The sequence below is a fragment of the Mus musculus genome, chromosome 3 (genome assembly GCF_000001635.26).
Source record: "Mus musculus strain C57BL/6J chromosome 3, GRCm38.p6 C57BL/6J".
NCBI lineage: Eukaryota > Metazoa > Chordata > Mammalia > Rodentia > Muridae > Mus > Mus musculus.
Genome location: NC_000069.6, coordinates 141928277 through 141946222, shown reverse-complemented (window position 1 = coordinate 141946222; position 17946 = coordinate 141928277). Strand labels below are relative to the sequence as shown.

Here is a 17946-nt window from a genome sequence, read left to right as displayed (position 1 = left end):
AATTTATTATTAATAAGATTTAAGATGACTAGCATTTAAACTATAACATTAACATTTGGAGTTAATATTCCAATATTAGTTTCCCTCTGCCTACCCTTTAAGAAACCATAATCCTTTCAGATCAGAAAGTAAAGTAGCCATGTGTATAGAACATGATGAAAAGGATTATTTACAAACCTAGAATAATCTGTTTCCTAATCTGCTTTAGTGTTTTCATTATGAAAATCAAAAGAAGAGGGGATATCAGAGCCCTAATAAAGGGAAAGGGAAAGTTGGCAGGGACTTTTAGCTTGGGAAGATGACAGTGGGAAGGGGGCTTTAACTGGGCAAAGTGGGCAGAGGGATAAATAACATTAAGGATGTTTGAAAAAAATCTATGTGAAAACATAATTTATAAGATACATATATATGTAGGTATGTATGTGCGTGTGTATACACACACACAAACACATATTCATATACAATGGTCTTATATCAATGCTGCTCCATGAGAACCATGGACTAAAAAACAAAAACCAAAAGCCCCCCAAACATTTCAAGTTAGTTGTTGGTCGAGATCCTATTGCTGAAGAAATCACATACTTCAGACATAAGATTATTGAAGGTATAGACCCAAGACTGACCTGGATGGATCTTCCTTTGATCAGCTCTCATGGTATCAGAAGGTGCTATGCATGATGCCAAGACAGATCAGACATCAATAGGACTATCTAGATGTAAAGCCAATAAGCCAAACCAGTGACTAGCCTAGCAAGCTATCCTTAGCATTACCATAGTGGCACTTTTATCTTGGAGTAACCAACACCTGTCTAATACACCTAGGACCCAATAAATAGGGAAGCCATACGTACTGTAAATATAGCCAACTACTGTTGATTGGAGAGGTCATAAGATCTCAGAGGAGAAGCATTACTGCCATTTTCTATGTTTTTTTTTTTCTCCTACATTTTTGAAATTCTTATTCGTGCTTCCACAGTTAGTATAGCTTTCATTCCTTATCAAAGAATCTCCCTTTTACGGTAAGTGGAGACCTCAACAAAGATCCACAACTTGTCAAAATACAGAGACTAAGTGATGATGGGGTTCCCAACCCCAGCCGACACATCTGTAATGTAACCCCTACACCTAAGCCGCTGGAAAAGTTGCAGAAAAGGAAATGGGATAATTGTAAAAGTGAGAGGAGCATGATGCCTGCAAATAGATAGTGTCTTCTGGACATGAGAGGGCAACTGCATCCATGAAATCTCAACAATATGGCTGCTTAAAAAACAAACTAAGAACAAAAAAACATGCATAATTGTGACATCAGTTGACATGCCTACATGACTGGGAAATTTTACAAGGTCCCATCCTGAAATAAAAAACTGCAGTTAATTGACGGCTGCTAAGACAACGAATCAATTTTCTCCAAGGATAAGCTTCCTGATAGGTTATCTAATACCATGTGGTCAACCCTAAACACACACACACACACACACACACACACACACACACACACACACACACATACATACATATGCAATACTAAGTGAACCCAATAGGTTGTATATTACATGTATATGTTTATATGTGTATGTATCAATAATAAAAGGTTATGAATATGAGATAGGGGAATATGTGAGGTATTTCAGGGAGGAAATGAAGGTATGAAAATTATGCCAATACAGTGTACTGATGTATGAAATTATCAAAAATATTTTTAGCTTAAAAATATTCAGGTAAATACCATCCTAAAGAGACCAACCTTTGGTGAGAAGTAGAAATACAAGTCAGTCTCATGAGACAGTCTCTTGGCGTTTGGAATATTGAACCCACTACCAGATTAAGATGTGGTACAGAAAATGGACGTTTCTTCTTATCACTGCATACTGAATGCTTTTCTCTAAGGTGTGATATTGATGGGAGGACTCTGCTTGCTTTAGTATTCATTTATCTTTCTGAAATGGATTATAAACATTGAACTATCCCAAGAAACCTATTCTGAAAGTGCCTGCAGTACAATAAACTCTTTGTGATGAAAACAGTACAGAGTGGCTATTTATTATGCAATAACTCTGAGTTCAGTTGTTACACATACCCAGTGTCCTTGGCACTTGAGTTGTCATTAACTTATAGACTGAGAAAAATGAGACAAAATTAATATCTTATTTAGTATATAATTCTTTTCACTCTCTGTCTTGTGTTTTAATGCTCAGACCCACAGACAATTAAGTTGTTGAGGGGAATATCTTTGTTTGTGGACACACACATGTCATGTCTTTTGTAATCTACACTTGCCCTTGTTGTTAGTGTTCATAATCTTTGATGGGCCCATTACTATTTACTTGACAACTTCAATGCCATAGAGTGTGATAAAGATAACTCGGTCCCAGAGTTAAAGAAAGCATGCTATTATTGAAATGCTTTTCCTTAATGAAGATTTTCTTTTTAGTGCAGAAGCAACAGAAGGTCCAGGCCATTTCCCTGGGAGGCCAAACAGAATGGTGGAGAGACATTCCTAAAGACAATGCAGAGGTGGCATTCTCCTAAGAGGGAGGCCCTTCCCCTCTGAGAGCACATGGTGGAATTAACTGGTGTCATTTTGAAGGAGGGATCTGCTAATTGGCATCTCCCAATTGTATATAACGTCAACACCTTTCTCTATTCATTCTGTCCCATGTGCATTGCTGCTCAAGGGGAAACTGCCTGAAAACATATCCGTGTCTCAGAGGAACTGTTGCAATTTCATTAACTTCCAAAAGCTCTCTGGGAAATTTAACAGTTGGTTGGTGTTATTCGTAGAATTTTTTTGAGGTTGGAAGCATTATGTTCATGTATTGTGGCAATGGCCTGCTGAGTAATTGCAAGGTTCATTATACCACCAAGACTGTCAAGAGGTATTTATGGATATTCATGTGCAGTGAACCATTGAACTTGAACTGGTCATTTTTGTCTCCTGTGGCTGGAATTGTGTTTATGCTAAATAGCAGGAGAAACCTTAATTATGAAACAGGAAAGAAGCAATGTTATCGAAGTTTAAAGTGGTAGATAGACTAAAGATAGGAGCGTCTATACATCTTTACCCTCTACTATCAAATTATTGCTAATCTTCATTATTAAAAAAATTGACTTTAATTCTTTTGCCTTTGAAAAAATGTTTTCTGGGTATTTATTTTCAAAATTTCCAGTTGAAAGTGATAGAAACCAATCACTGCAGATTTATGTAGAAAAGAAATGTATTCAAAGAATATTTGCTAAGTCGTAGAGGATTCGGAAAGATAGAAGAACAAAGCTTGAGAGAGACAGAGCCAAGAAGAATAATGAAAATTCCTTCCCATAGTATTCCACAGTTTGTAGAACTTTCCCTGGACATTCCAGCTGATGTTGCTTATGTCAAGCTTATGCCACTTCATGCTCATGTCAGGGGCAGAACTAGGGTTTGTGTTCTCTCTAGGCACTGAGTGTGGCCACCCCTTCCACACTCAGCAGTCAGAATGGACACACTGCCGTCCTTGTTAATGTGTTCCAAAGCCTGGGACAGATGGATGTTACTCAGAGGTTTTCAGTCCTGTTTCCACGCCTGGGTCAGAAGTGAGGACACTGAGTACTTAGCATGTTTAGCCTTCGCGTCGTCAGAGGTGAGCCTTAGCTGAACAACATGCATCTAGCATCAGAAAGATGCTGTAAGGGATGACAGTAACTACTTCCTGGCAGAGGTCGGATTTGAACTGCTGTAGGAAAGAATTAGGGGTATTTGGAAATAGCAAGTATTCTTCCAGGAAAAGATTTAGCTTAGTAGTCAGCATTATGTAAACTTAGAGCCAGATAGTATGTGGTGAATGGATGAAGAGACTTGGATAGACAGGTTTTCACCATGAAACTCCCAGGGAAAGGTATCTGGGGGAATGCCTAGCTCATGAAAGTTGTTCAGTTTACATTCAAATGACTGAGTCTCTTGAAGAGGGAAGTAGAGACCGTGCCCAGCATCAACTGGTTTGAAAAGGATGAACGTCAGAAAACATGATTTCTTGATCTTATTAAGAGGTAATTTATTAGACGAGTAAGTGAAGAAGCTCGAGGATAAGTAGGAGCTTGGGAGGAAAAGTGAGCTATGATTAATCACTGGCAGAAAGGCCTGGGACTTGATAAAGAATGCCAGAGACCTTTCTAACACTGTCTGTGTTACCGTGTCTGGTGCTTATATAACAGCAGGTAGCACAATGGACAGGGATGAGTGCTGTTGTCTTCCTTCTCATCCACTGAGGTTGCAAGGAGATGTATTGCAAACAATAAAAAAAAATCGTAATAAATTATGTAATGGTTAGAAGATACTTTATGCTCTGGAAAAGGACAGCAAATCAGGTTTGATGTTTGGTTAGAGTATGTTTGGAATGATCCGTGGCAGTAGAAAGGTAGGCATTATTGAGAAGGCCATATTGAAGCCAAGACTTGTCTGAGATGAGAAGAAAGCTATAGGAGCTGGAAGCAGAGTTTTCAACTGAGGGCCGAGGCATCACAGAGCTGTGAGCTAGAACATGAGGGATACAGTTGCTGAAAGAGAATGAAGTGAGAGTCTAACAGGAATGTGGCAGCATCCAGGGTACTCCTCGGGGTCTCAGAGTAAGTTGTGGCTGGATGGTAGCTCTCTGATAGTTCCTGTAGCTCCACATGAAGATAATGTCAATACACAATTCAGAAAGGCTTCAAGTTCATTCCCCCCCTGCTCTTCCCAGAATGTGATAGGGTGGAGATCAATACAAAGACATCTCTTTGATATAAGTGCAGTAGGAAGCATGGCCAGGGTCTAAGTCCATGGAGCAAAGCACAGTTTTGCCCAGTTGTCAGTTTCTGCTCCCCGCACTGCACTCCAGTGAAAAGGAGCTGCTTTGTAACAAGTGATTGGAAAGCAGCTCGCCCTGTGGAACTTCCTCCCTCAGCTTGATCCTTTAGACATCCTGGTGGAGGTGCTAATGAGACTTGCTGTTGTACTTTGAGGAATCTCCACCACAAACCTCTGAGAGGCCTCTGAGGGGAAGTGATGGTGATGGGTTAGATCATGTGGCTGTCTTACTAGGCCTGAAATCATCTGGATAAATACAGGCTTTCCTCATTTTGGTTAAAACTGAGTTTGAATGTTTCCCTTGGCAGAATCCTTAGGCTAACTCACTGCCTGTCTACGGTTTCCCTGCCCGGCCGGGAGCTGGCCTTTGCAGTCTTAGCCACAAGGCGTGCTGGCCACAATGAAAGATGGAGTGAGCTGATTTGATAATGGCTGTGTAGCAAGGGTGCTTATGAGACAGGGGTGGGAGCTCAGCTTCTGGTCTTCCCCCAGGACTACTAGAGATTGGATTTTGTGTCAGCATATCCCTAGTTGTATCTGATGTCATTATCACCATTCCTTTCCCTTAGTTCTCTACTATCAACATTTTGCTTCTACCATTTTGTGCATATTGGGTATCTTCTGATGCTACTGTAATGCACCTGACAGAATGGAGTTCTGTATCTCAGGTCAGTGCTTACTTAGTTCTATGAAGGTCAAAGTCTAATTTCCCCCTCTATTGTATTATTCAGTGGTGGAATAAAATTTATACAACAAAACAAAAACAAGAACAAAACACAACCTTGCTTGGTAAATACCACACCAAACCTCAATTTTCTAAAACTTCTAAACTCTTGTGTGGATTTTGGTAGAAAGGCATTAATGAGGTTATCGAGAACAGTCACTTTTTATACAGACAACAATTCAGAGTTGTATAAAGCTGTGCTTTGAATCAGGAGACAGGTGAAAGGGAGCTAAGGGAGGGGGTGTGGCAGCACGGCACGCACATGCACACCTGCTAAAGAGATAGACACCATATGTTTTCAGGCATCATTTAGCTGTCAGCCATCTGCCATGAGGAAAGTAGTTTAATATAGACAATCAACTGTGGGAATATTAAGAAATTTAGCATGTTGTAAATCTAAACCAGAATTATGACATCATTGTTGCCTTTACATGAGAGCATGTTTATATGTAGCGTTTCAACGTAATTTTCAATAAAAATTGGCTTTCTCAAACCCTTGTATTTTTCTTAGCATTAATTTTTGAAGACTGTTTTAGGCCAAGTCTACTAATAAATGTATAACTCGTGTATTTCAATATTTAATAATACATAGTCAAGGTAATCTATAGAAAGAATAGTACATGCTAAACAAGACCAAAATTTAATCATTAGTAATGTCTTCAATTTTACCTTACAAACTTCTTATGTTTAGATACATTTCAAATTGTAGAAACCAGATTTTCTAGGTGATAACTTCCTATGGTATATGTATAGATAACTTGGGCACCTCCCTTGAGATGGTTAATCAAGCACGGTACCATACTAGTGTGCTGAATGCTCCTTCTCAAAGCCCACTAGGAGGCAATTGCAGGAATGAAGAAGAGAAAATGTAATTCTTTTAATAATGTCATACCCATTTACATTTTCTTTTAGCTTTCTTCTTTGGGGCACATTGGGTTCCATGAGTCTCTCGCATATCTGACTGGAGGTTGAGGGAAAGATGGTGGTCCTAAGAGACCAGATGGGACTCGGCTCATCTTCTTTGTCACTGACGAGCATGGGAAACATGGGAAGGTGTTATCAGTTTGTCTTGTAGAGACTGTGAATTTCTGTCCAAGGATGCTGTGGCACAAGTTTTGTAAGGAAGACAGGGGCCTTGGAAACCCTTTAAAAGAGAGCTTCTAAAAAGGCAATTTGACACAGGGACTTGGGGTTGCCCGAGTGAGCCTGTTCCAGAGTTCAGGTGCCAAGGTACAGAAAGTTACAATACGTCTTATGCTTTTGAAACAGACAGGCAGATAGACAACAGCACACAGTCATTACGAGTCAGTTCTCTCTAAGTGAAGCAAAGTACATGTTCAGAATGCTGTCTCCTAAACGAGAGAAAGCGCCGCTTCCCTGCTTCTGGAGACTCCGCCTTGTTTCTTCCCCCAAGCCTCCAGTGCTGACTTCCTGTCTCTCATCACACAGATGCGCTCAAGGGGGAGAAAAGCAAGTCCTCTCAATCACAAGGCACCTCAATCTCCTTTGACAACTGTGGTTGATTGGACAGTTACAGAGGAGGTGGTCAAGAATGTTTATAGAACACATCACCTAGTTAAGATAATGTCAGTACTTTATTACAATTATTCTTATAAGTGATTCACATGCTGTCTGGAGGAATTCCAACTCTGAATGAATCTGACCCACCTGACCTGTTGTTTCATCACCGTGGATTCCAGGGGCGTGGGTGTCAACCTTCTCGCCATTCATACAACTATCTAGCCATCCTCTTCTCTAGCTCTGCCTGGTATGCTTCATTCTGGGATCTCACCAACCTCTAAGAGGATCTGAGGTTTCCAGCTACCAAAGGGACTAGGTCTGCCTCAAATATTTGTACAGAATAAGGCATAGTGATTCCCACCTATGAAGCATAGGTGTCCTAATCTATTATCCATAACTCATTTACAGACCATATCTATTTGCTCATAGTGGTCTCATCTGTATATGGAAGTGTGATCACCTGCCACACAGGGTGAGGACCAGATGTGGAAGTATATTAAGGGTACAATATGGGGCCTACAAAGGCTCTCCATAAAGCACACACCACAGCCACCACACCAATGTTCTCCTTTGCACTACATTCACTGGGAAGTTGTAAACTTGCTTTCCCTGGGTTCTTTGCCTCCATGCTCTTATCAAGATTCATTCCTTCCATTCAATTTCCCCTTCATATGTGGTAGATGATTGTTTTCCCCTAAGTGATTGTCAGAATAATTTCAGATATTATCTCTCACTTGATTGCAGATGATCAGGGTGCAGATTTGCCATTATACTCTGTTCATAGAGTAAGAAAGGCTAGATTAAATGCCTGTGTGTGGATTGTGCATAGTGGAAACCTTCTGACGTCAGTCTGTTTCTTCTGTATGGTTTCCTTAATAATTGTTCAGTTGATTGTATTATGTAGTTTAATTGTCTCAGCTGCTTTTAATTTTCTTCCCATTTTTCAAATGCCCATTGATTTGCCCATCTCACGTGGATGGTTAAACCCTTGAGTATGTGTGTGTAGACAAAGACAGAGACACAGAGACACAGACACACAGACACACAGACACACAGACACACACACACACACAGAGAGAGAGAGAGAGAGAGAGAGAGAGAGAGAGAGAGAGAGAGAGAGAGAGAGAAGGAGAATGGGGGATGGGGGGAGGAGAGAGATGCATAGTCCATGCATATTCATACCATGGTTCTCAAGAAGTAGTCAATGTTCTCTAGGTAAGTGACCATTGATTTGATATAGCATTATAACAATGACTTTTTGAAGCATCTTGCTTTGATATGTTTGCTTGTGCTGCTGCTCATAGAATTATTCACTTCCAGTTTCTGTATATTATGCCATTATATCACACAGTCTGGGGCTCATTTTTTCTTTTCAAAATTTACCTTAAATCATGTTTATGTGTTCTCTCCCTCTTATTCTTTCTTTCTTGTTTTCTCTCTCTCCTGTTCTCTCTCTCTCTTTCTCTCTCTCTCTCGTTCTCTCTCTCCCTCATTCTCTCTCTCTCTTGTTCTCTCATTCTCTCTGTATGTGTGTGTGAAATATAATGGTAGAAGAACAACATTGCAGCCTGTGTCAGAATATATGATATCTACTAGAGTCCTTGTATATTAAAAAGCAGTGTGTATGTTAAACGTAAAACAACTCAGACCAGGGACTGCTGGTCCAGCTTATATTAAGATGTTCAAAGTGTTTCCTATACGTGTGGTTTTCTCTGTTACCTCTGTGAATGTCTCAGATAAGTTTTATTTATAGTTGTTTTACATGAAAATTTACCAAAAAAAGAAAATTTACCTATTTAGTTTTTTGAAATCCATCCTTAGTAAATATCTTTTTTGGGTGGGGGAGCCCTCTGCTAAGGCTGTTAAGACTTGGTTTATAGTAAAAGGTTTGAGATTTTTTTGAAGAAGGAACAAAGTCTAGTTGTTTATATTTGTGTGAGAAGTTTTTGTGTTGCCAGTGGTAACTACAGAGAATTATTTTAAACAGTGCCCTTTTAATAACAATGGTCTTCCCAAACGTAGTGTGGCGTAGCTTTAAACTTTATTAAGCCCGCCTTGTCCTCCTTCCCCTCCCTGAGTAAATGGAAGAAAAGTTTCCAGGCTCCTTGCTGGGAATTTGATTGATGCCCAGAACATCTGAAGGACTTTTGTGTCCTGCCTGCTCGCCGTGAGTTCATAATGTGTGAATACGTAAAAGAAGGTCAGCCCTTATCACATGTAATCGCGGCCTGAAAGCAGATCGGCACTGACAGTCAGATCCTGCATATAAGGGCACAAATCATTGCCTGCTCCGCTGAGACAAGTGGTGGGATCTTTACTCTCCCTTTTTACCCCTTCCCACTCAGGGGGACCTTGGCAGCGCAATGAAAGCCCAGCGAAGACGTGCTCAGAATAACGTGTCCCTCTTGGGAGGAGGAAGGGATTGTGTGTTTGTCATGATGTGACGGTCTTTCATTGAGCAGCTGAAGGCAGCTCTGGGTTGTTAGTGTCTAGTGGTGTGGAATGCTGCAAATTAGGACAGGCCAGGGAGGCAGGAGGCCTGAGAAACAGCCGAAGATGTGGTCTTTCCTGACTCCAAAGGCAGGGAAAATGTTTTTGTTCCCTGACTTGCTTTCCACTTTGCTCTCATGATATAGAATATTAATAGTTCCTTCTTAAACGTGAATTAAGTGTTTATTTAAAACCCAGAATAGTGTCATGGGTTATCAGCACTGTCCTGCAGGCAACACATGTACGAGCTTAAAAAATACTGTAGTTCAAAACTCCATGGAATGATAGGGATCAAAAATGTTGGAACTTCTAAAAGGAAGATGGAACATTGTGTCATCCTAACAGGCCTGTGCACTGGAACTGATACTTACGTAAATCATATTGCAAGCATCATGAGTAGAGATGTTCAGATAATAATTACAGCAGCACGGACATTATAGTCCTTTTTAAGAATAATGAAAGATGTTGCATCCTTATAGGTACAGAAGACAAAATTATTTATATTATTTCCAAATCTTTTGTAGTTTGCTTCAAACTATAAGCTAAAAGATGTAGTACTTGCTTTCTGTTTGTGCAACAGAAAAATGGAGAGTGTGCCTATGAGTATGGAAGCATTCTTTTCCAAACACAGAGGATGAAAGCAAAGCTTCTGTTCAGGAGACTAGACCCTTCCTGGCTTCTAATTTCCTTTCCAGCCTCCTGGTTGCTGCTCCCTACCCCAAATCTCTGGATCTTTGGGCACACCCAATTTCTCACATCTCTTTCAAACATGACTCCCAACATCTATTCATAATTGTATGTGATGTCTTGTTTTCTCTGTACAAGGGTTCCTTACACTGGAAATTCCTTCAAGGTCTAGGTTTATTTTAATTTTTAATTTTACCATATATGTGAATGTGTGTCTCTGTGTGTGTATACCTGTGTGTGCCCCTCCCCTCTCTGTGTGTGCATTCATTCATTTAGGTATTTTTATGTGTGAGTGTGGGTGTGCATGCATGCATGCGTGCTCCTGCATATAGAGATGAACATCAGGTGTCTCCCTTTATTTCTGCCCGTCATTGAAGTTTAGATTTCAGCCATCTCTGTCTTCCCTTCCCCCAGCTTGAAGTTCCAGATGCCTGCTAGTGTGCCAGGCTGGGCATCTGAACTCAGGGCCTCATGCTTCTGCAGTAGTGCAGGCAAGCTGCAAACCTCGCAGTCCCTGGGGACCAAGTTGCTATAAAGCCTCTCTCTTATGACGACACCCATCCTCAGGCCCCACTAAATTCTGGGTAGTCATTGTCTGTGTCTTCCCCTCCCACTGTAGGAAAAGGCAAGCTCTTTCCTGAAGGCAGATATTACCTATTTTTGCTTCTCATAGTAGAGTCACTAACACAGACTTATCTCCCCCAACATACATGCGGACACACACACACACACACACACACACACACACACACACAAGTCCCCAGCAAAGTCTGAGATAACACATTATATCATCAATGTAAAAATCAGGAAGATGGAATTTCCAGATGAAAATAAATCGGAAATTGACATTGGTAACAAGGTAATCTCAGTTTAGAAATATTCTTCTGCTTTAAATATATGAATATGTGATGAATTCAGCCAAAATAATTATATTCAAAGAGATCCCTCTCCAGATATAATTGGAATTATTTTAAAACCTGTTGTTTAAATGATAGCATCACTTGTCACAGGAACAGTGTGGCCCGTGCAACTTTGTGTCCTGTCCTTTTAAACAAGGGGAGTGAAGGTTCTCATGTCAGCAGGCAGGAGAATAATTTTCAAGAGCTGTCAGCCCCCTCTCTGATGTCTGCCTGCACTCACGATGGACCGCAGAATGCACTAATTCACTTGCTCACTGCACGTCACAGTCATGACAGCCCAGCCGAGCTGCCTGTTCACCGTGGCTGAGTGTCTAAGCTCTGTGCTGTACAGGTAACCCAGTCACACTCTATGATTCTGCAAGGATGCAGGATGTTTACAACTTCCCAGTCTGCACCAGACTCCTGCAGAGGTGCAGGACGGCAAACCCTCATGTTGACAGTGCTGTTCACAAACTTCTTCTTGACCTTCTCTGAGATGCCCGGTGGCAAAATGAGACATTAAAAAAAAAAAAAAAAGGAAAAAGAAAACTTTCCCCTCTGCAGCATTTATCAAAACATTGGTGTGTAATTAGACTGCAGAGTAAAGACGCTCAGTAGAAACCGAAGAACACCTAAGACGTAAACCATGGCTCTTCTCTTTCTGCTATTTCTTATAGATAAGGACCTTTAAAAGATTTTTAGCTTTTTTAAAGCTAAAGTAAATGTGAAAAAAAAAAGGCAGTTAGCTTTGACAGCTTCATAAGGAACTGTGTAAAGCAGTCACCAACTGCACGCTGCCCAGTGGCTGTCAGCACCACCATGAGAGAAGAGAGTGCACCAGGGTTCAGCCATGAAGAGCCTGGTGGAGAAAAGGCTTAATTAGATTGGACTTTGGAATCTAAAATGTGAACCCTGGGGAAATGATATACGCTAGGGAGAACAGGTTAAATTATACAAAAAAAAAAAAAAAGTCTGGAGGTTTTGCTGAGCCTGATTTGTTAATAAGCATGGATATTTCACTAGATTTTTCTTTGAGTCCAGTAATCTTGGACCTGACTATGTATTTTAGAGAACATCCTTGTCGTTGGCACACAACCCATGTAACAGTGTAGAAGTCAATGGGCCTGTGCAGTGTGTGTATGTGTGTGTGATATTTCAAAGTAAAATCCACGTTAGCAAGATCTTGATCAAGTAGAAACTTCACATTTTAAATCTAATAATTTCTCCTCACATAGTTAGGAATTGAGGCTATTTGCCATCCAGAATTCTAACATTGATACTGTATTCATCAGTCCAGTCAATTGCTCAATAGCCTTTACTATATAGACTCAACTTTGTAACCTGTATTCAGAGTTCTGCACACTCTGGTTCCACTCAGTCTGGTTTTTCCTCCAATCCCTTTGAATAGGAGCTGCCTGTTCCCGGAAGGCTGGTCCCCAGGCTGCTTCACAAATGAAATATTATTCTTAACTTCAGCCCTGCTCCTTTGATTTCTCCCTCTGCCGCTCCTCTTCTGCTACATGCAATCTGTTCACCCATCGGGACCTAGCTCACTGATCTTCAGTCCACCCTACCTCATGCTCTAACCCGTGACCTGTCTATGAATGCCATTTGGGGGCGGGGAGTGTCTTTAAATGCTTTGCTGTCCGCCTTCATTTGTTATCATAGATCTTGTTTTCCTGTGGTGTTGAAGTGCTTTGTAAGGGTACCTACTCCTGCTAGTGTCTGGTCAAAAAAAAAAAAAAAATCAGAAATAGCTGCATGTGTCAGAATGTTTTAACTCAAAAGTGGGATTCTGGGGAAGTGTGAGAAAGAACTGTTTATGCTCTGAAGAAGTCCTCTTTGCCCTTTTGGGGGCATGTGACAGTGGAGCTGTCCCACATTTCAGCCATTCAGTCATTGCCCAAAGCTTAGGCTAAACTCCAAACTGGCAGCGGACTCACAAGGCAGTGTGGCTCTGAGCCCAGCGGAGAAGGTCTGAACTCATTCCATGTTTGATTTCTTTTTGTCTGCTTTCTCCCTGTTTCCTGATTGCCTCTATTAATTTGCATGTCTATTCTACATACATGTGCTATGTCACGATTCTTTTCATTCCCTATTGCCCTCCAGCACCCCCTCCTTCTCCCACAACTCCCTTATTCCCACCTAGTCATCCAATAGCCACATAAAGAGAGAAAATGACACCCCTCTTCCAGCAAGTCATTAGTTCTCAGGAAGGGATGGGGAAGATGGCAGAGTTTTTGTCCTAAAACCCTTTTTTATTAAATATCAAATAAATGCATTGTGGTGACATGTTAAGCCAACTGGATGAAACGCATCCACTGTCATAGATCTTTTGTGTGTGCGGAGGCTGGAGGATGATGTCCGCTGCCTCTGTCACCCCTCACCTTCTCCCTTTAGTAGGATTCGTTCTCACTGATCTGGAATTCTGTCGGCTTGCTGGACCAGAGAGCTCCAGGAATCTGATCTCTTTGCCCTACCTCTGCCTACATTGCTGGACTACAGGTGGTACCTGTGACCACACCTTGCTCTTCCTTGAGTTGGGGAGATTTGAACTCAGGTCTTCTTATGCACACAGCAGTCACTCTTCCCCCAACTGAGCCAGCCCCCAGCCCTTCTCAAACATCTTGCTCAGGTAAAGTGATGAAGTTTAGGAAGCACTCTGCTATACCTACCTAAACTAACACTGTAGTCTCCCTAGGCACTGACAATTCCTTTATACAGCTTGGTAATCTCAGAATAAAAGAAAACATGGGTCTCAGTTTTTTCAAAGAACTGCTCTGTGGGAAGAGTTTGTTCAGTCTCCTGGAAAAATGAATATTTATAAAGTATAATGTTCTGCAGTTAAAATGAAAGATTTAACAGATTTTTTTTGTATGTAAGCTTGGTAATATTGAAAGCATTTTTTTATTTTCTGTACAGGCAATGAAACTATAGTTATTTAGAAAAAAATTGACAATTAGGTAGGGAGTCTAGAGTGTGGTGTCTTTCAGCATTGGCAAAATATTTTCAGTATGGGACTCCAACCTATCTGTGGGTTGGAGCTGGTGATTTGCTCTGTTATTTAAATGTTGATGCAGTGTGAGAATGCCCAGGGAAAGTGAATCTTGGATGTGTTCAATGATCTTTGTGATTTCATCCAAGACAAGAACACCGTTAGTTCTCCTTGTTCTTGTTTTTTTTTTTTTTTTTTTTTTTTTTTCCCAAAAGTGACAATTCAATTCTTAGGCAAAAAAAAAAAAAAAAAAAGTCTGGCAGGAGAAGTAAACTGTTTTCTGACAGCAAACCGCTGGTATGGTCTCTCAGGCTGTGCTGCTGGGAGACAGGAGACTTGGGTGCTGCGGAGGCAGGGTGGAGCCTATGGTACACTGGCCCTGTGTGGGCGTCTAGGTCAAACTCCTTTCTTTAGAAAACAATCGGGAGGGGTCCTTTCTGCCTTTGTTGCCCTCTCCAGGAGGTGATGCTGAAAGACCGTGATGACAAAACCAGTGTGTAAATAGCCTTGTCTCTGGGTCTCCTCTCAGGCTCGCAGGGAAATCCTAGCTTCTGTAGAGGAGGCCAGGCAAGAAGCTGCAGGCAAAGCCAGCTGGTCACAGCGGCTGCTCTCCTGCAGTGGGCTGGCTCCCGGAACCAGAGGCTCAGCTTCTCAGTTCCTTGAGCATTCTTCTGCTTTTACACAGGAGGGTAAGATCTGTGGCACACACCACGGTGCTGATAGGGGCCGAGTTCATGTGAGATTCCGGGGCTTTTATCACACGGAAGGGCAGAAGTTAAGTGGCTAAAACTTCCTACCCCCTTCTCCATCCTCCAACTGCTCTGGGTATTTTTCTGCTTTCTCTCTGTGGCACAACTCTAGGTAATTTATGAGAATTGTAAAGTGATTTAAAATTTCTCCGTTTTTTTTTTCCTATCAAGAGTTAATTTCAGTCCCGTTTGAAACTTTAAATCTCAGCAAAATGAAAGTCTGTTATGTAAAGAAGTCAAGATCTTAACAAAGTTCATAAACTTTGTTTTGACCAATATACTTTGAATCCTATTAGAATCTGTAACGTTTGTTAGTTATCTTTGTTGGCCAGGGTGACTTTTGTGTGGATACATTAAGCAAATGTGTGACTTTACAATTTCAGTAGTTAAGAGTTTGTGAATGGGTGAAATGTTTTTTCTGCATTTCAAAGCTGTGGTTTGATGCTTACATCAAGGTGACTAAAATATAGTAATTTGTAAAATAGTTTAATTGTTCAGATAAAAGAGTAATAATTTCAAGAGTGGATAAGCTACATTTTTTAAGGTAGAAGGGAGGCAACTTGATGAATATGAGATATTTCTTGTGGTAATGAGTGAAGTGATGGATTTATGATGCTGGAAATAAGGAGACACTGGCTTTGTAAAATTAAACCAGAAGATAAAGGCACTGGGAAGGAGACTGAAATGCATTTGAAGTTCAACTTTACTACTCATTAGACTGCCCTTTGTAGGACGAATTTAGCTATACTGTCTATGATTAAAGTTTCTCATATCAATTTTCTTGCATCTTTAGTAGGCGTGTACAGGATTACTACTTTTAAAATCTCCAAGTTTTCATGTGTGTTAAAACACTTTATGACTTGGCTTTAAGGAAAAATACTCTGAAATAAAATGATTGGATTATATATGTCAAAACAGTCATTGCTATAAAGACATATTAGGTATGTATCTACCTAGTTGGCTAGCTCATTCTACAGGAGCTGTTATAATCTGGTATCTCCTAGAGGAGAACATGAAATTGTAAGGAAACACACTGTTTAGAACGATTTTGGAAAGCTCTGAGCATAATGCCTGGGAGGCAGAATTCTTATTTCCCTATTATAAAGAAGAATATTCCCAGCCTAAAGCTAATTTTTCATTTTCTTTTCATATTTACCTGAATATGGTATCAAATATTGCCAATAAAAGCAGAGACCCTGTAATGTAGACAGAATTCATGAAGTATAAACTAATGTTCAGAATAGAACTTAATGTATAAAAATGCTCATGTACAGGGAGATAGAATCCCAGAGAAGATCATTGCTACCCTCCCAGTCAGACAGTCTTCCCTGTCCAGGGTTCTTTCTTGCCTGCACGTGTGTGCATGTGCCCGTGAGGTGCCTTTCTGCATGTGTGTTTTCCAAGTGTGCATATTTGAATGTGTATAAGCATCTATCTGTGGGCATGTGTGTTTGTGCTTCTACTCATTTTAGCACAGTAATTGAGGACCCAGTGTGTAGCATGCCTGGTTTCAAATCTTAGCTCTGCCACAGCCTAGGTATGCCTACTCAAAATAGCTAACTCTGATATCTCAATTTTCTCTACTGTAAAGTGGAGGTAATGATTATATTTTCCACAAGATTGATTTAATTATTGAATGAGCACCTATAATGATTTAGAGTAATGATGTGTAATAGTACCAGAAGTTTTATAATTGCCAATTTCATCATCGGTAATTAGTTCATACAAGAATCAGAAGTTAAGAAGTTGGAAATGGATAGAGGCTGAACTGTGAAGAGTCCTGGTGTGGGTTACATGCCAAACCGACTGATGTTTCCTGATTAGTCATCATCGAACATTAACTTCTTAGGATGGAATTTCTGTTAATAACATTGTATAAAATAAGCTTCATTTACTAATGGTTTTGTCTTGATGAATACAGATTGCAAAGAGGGCTATGAATTGAACCATTGAGCTACCAAACATTGACTGCCAAATTTCAATAGTTATTGACAGCTCACATGCTTTATAGGAATTCTGCAGTGGTTTGATGATAAAGGCATTCTCTTAGACAGACTGATGTTAGCACATATGGGCAAAGTGGTTCTTGCTCTGAAGCCAGCAATGGAAGGGAAATATGCAGAGATCTGACGTCCTGACTTAAACAGTTGTTTACAAATAATAACAAGTGATACGTGAAGAGCATGAATAAGGAAAAGTCGTGTACAGCCTTGCTGGTCTACCCACAGTGCTGCTGATCATGTGACATCAGAGTGAGCAAAAGGAGGGCCCTTTTTCACTTGGGACAGTGGTGGGTGGGCGGCCTGTGTGTAGGACAACTGACCAGCTTAAATGTTTCCACCACCTAAATCTTAAGCATTTCCCTAGACAGACATGGGCTTAGAAAATGTGAAGCAAGGATAGATCTTAGTGGAGATTTTGAATTCCACTGCTTTTACATTGGGACACTGTGACTGTCTCAGAAGTGAAGTTTTTGAAGGCCAGAAGGTCCTTTAATGTGGTGTTTGCCTTCCTAGCAGTGAAAATATGATCCTTAATGGAGAAAATCTATAGTGTTCATTCATTCTTCAAAGAGATTCAGAGTGGGAGATACACACATACACCTTGACCTTTGTTGTCAAAACGTACTAGGGAACTATCCACACTCTAAGGCACGAGGCAGTGTATAAACAGTATTAAAAGAGAGTTTTGATTTCTGCCTCTCTAAAAGTTATGCTGAAGGGACTTAAGTGATGTTAGAAGTGGGTTAAATTTGCTGACCTAAAAACTAACCATGGATTGTTGTTATCTTCACTCATGGAGGGAAAAAAAAATCACAGTACCTCATGAGGACTGGGCTCACATTTTAATATTTAGCCAGGTAAAATTTTCATTCAGAGTCCTGTATAATGGAACTAAAAGAATCCTAACAGTTTCTGCCTATATAACCATGGTGTGTTGCTATATCAGTGAGATCAAGCTAAGAATGGATAGAGGCAAGATAGGAAGTAGGAATTGCTTTTTTTTCCCCTAAATGCAAAATATTCCCAAACCCAATGAGCAAAAATAGATCTTGGTCTCCA

At 40.5% G+C, this 17946-nt stretch overlaps 1 protein-coding gene across 10 annotated transcripts in view; it reads left to right on the top strand.

Moving 5' to 3' along the window:
* The window catches only part of Bmpr1b (bone morphogenetic protein receptor, type 1B), a 332451-nt gene that overhangs the window by 223363 nt on the left and 91142 nt on the right, over positions 1 to 17946 (top strand). For 2 of the 10 annotated variants that reach the window (NM_001277218.1, NM_001277220.1), the window contains exon 1: positions 14635 to 14824. The exons of 7 other annotated variants lie outside the window; for them this stretch is intronic. The gene's annotated coding sequence lies outside the window, so the exon portion shown is untranslated. Of the gene's footprint in view, positions 1 to 14634; positions 14997 to 17946 lie in introns of those variants that run through there. One more of the 10 variants, NM_001355043.1, reaches the window with a different exon arrangement.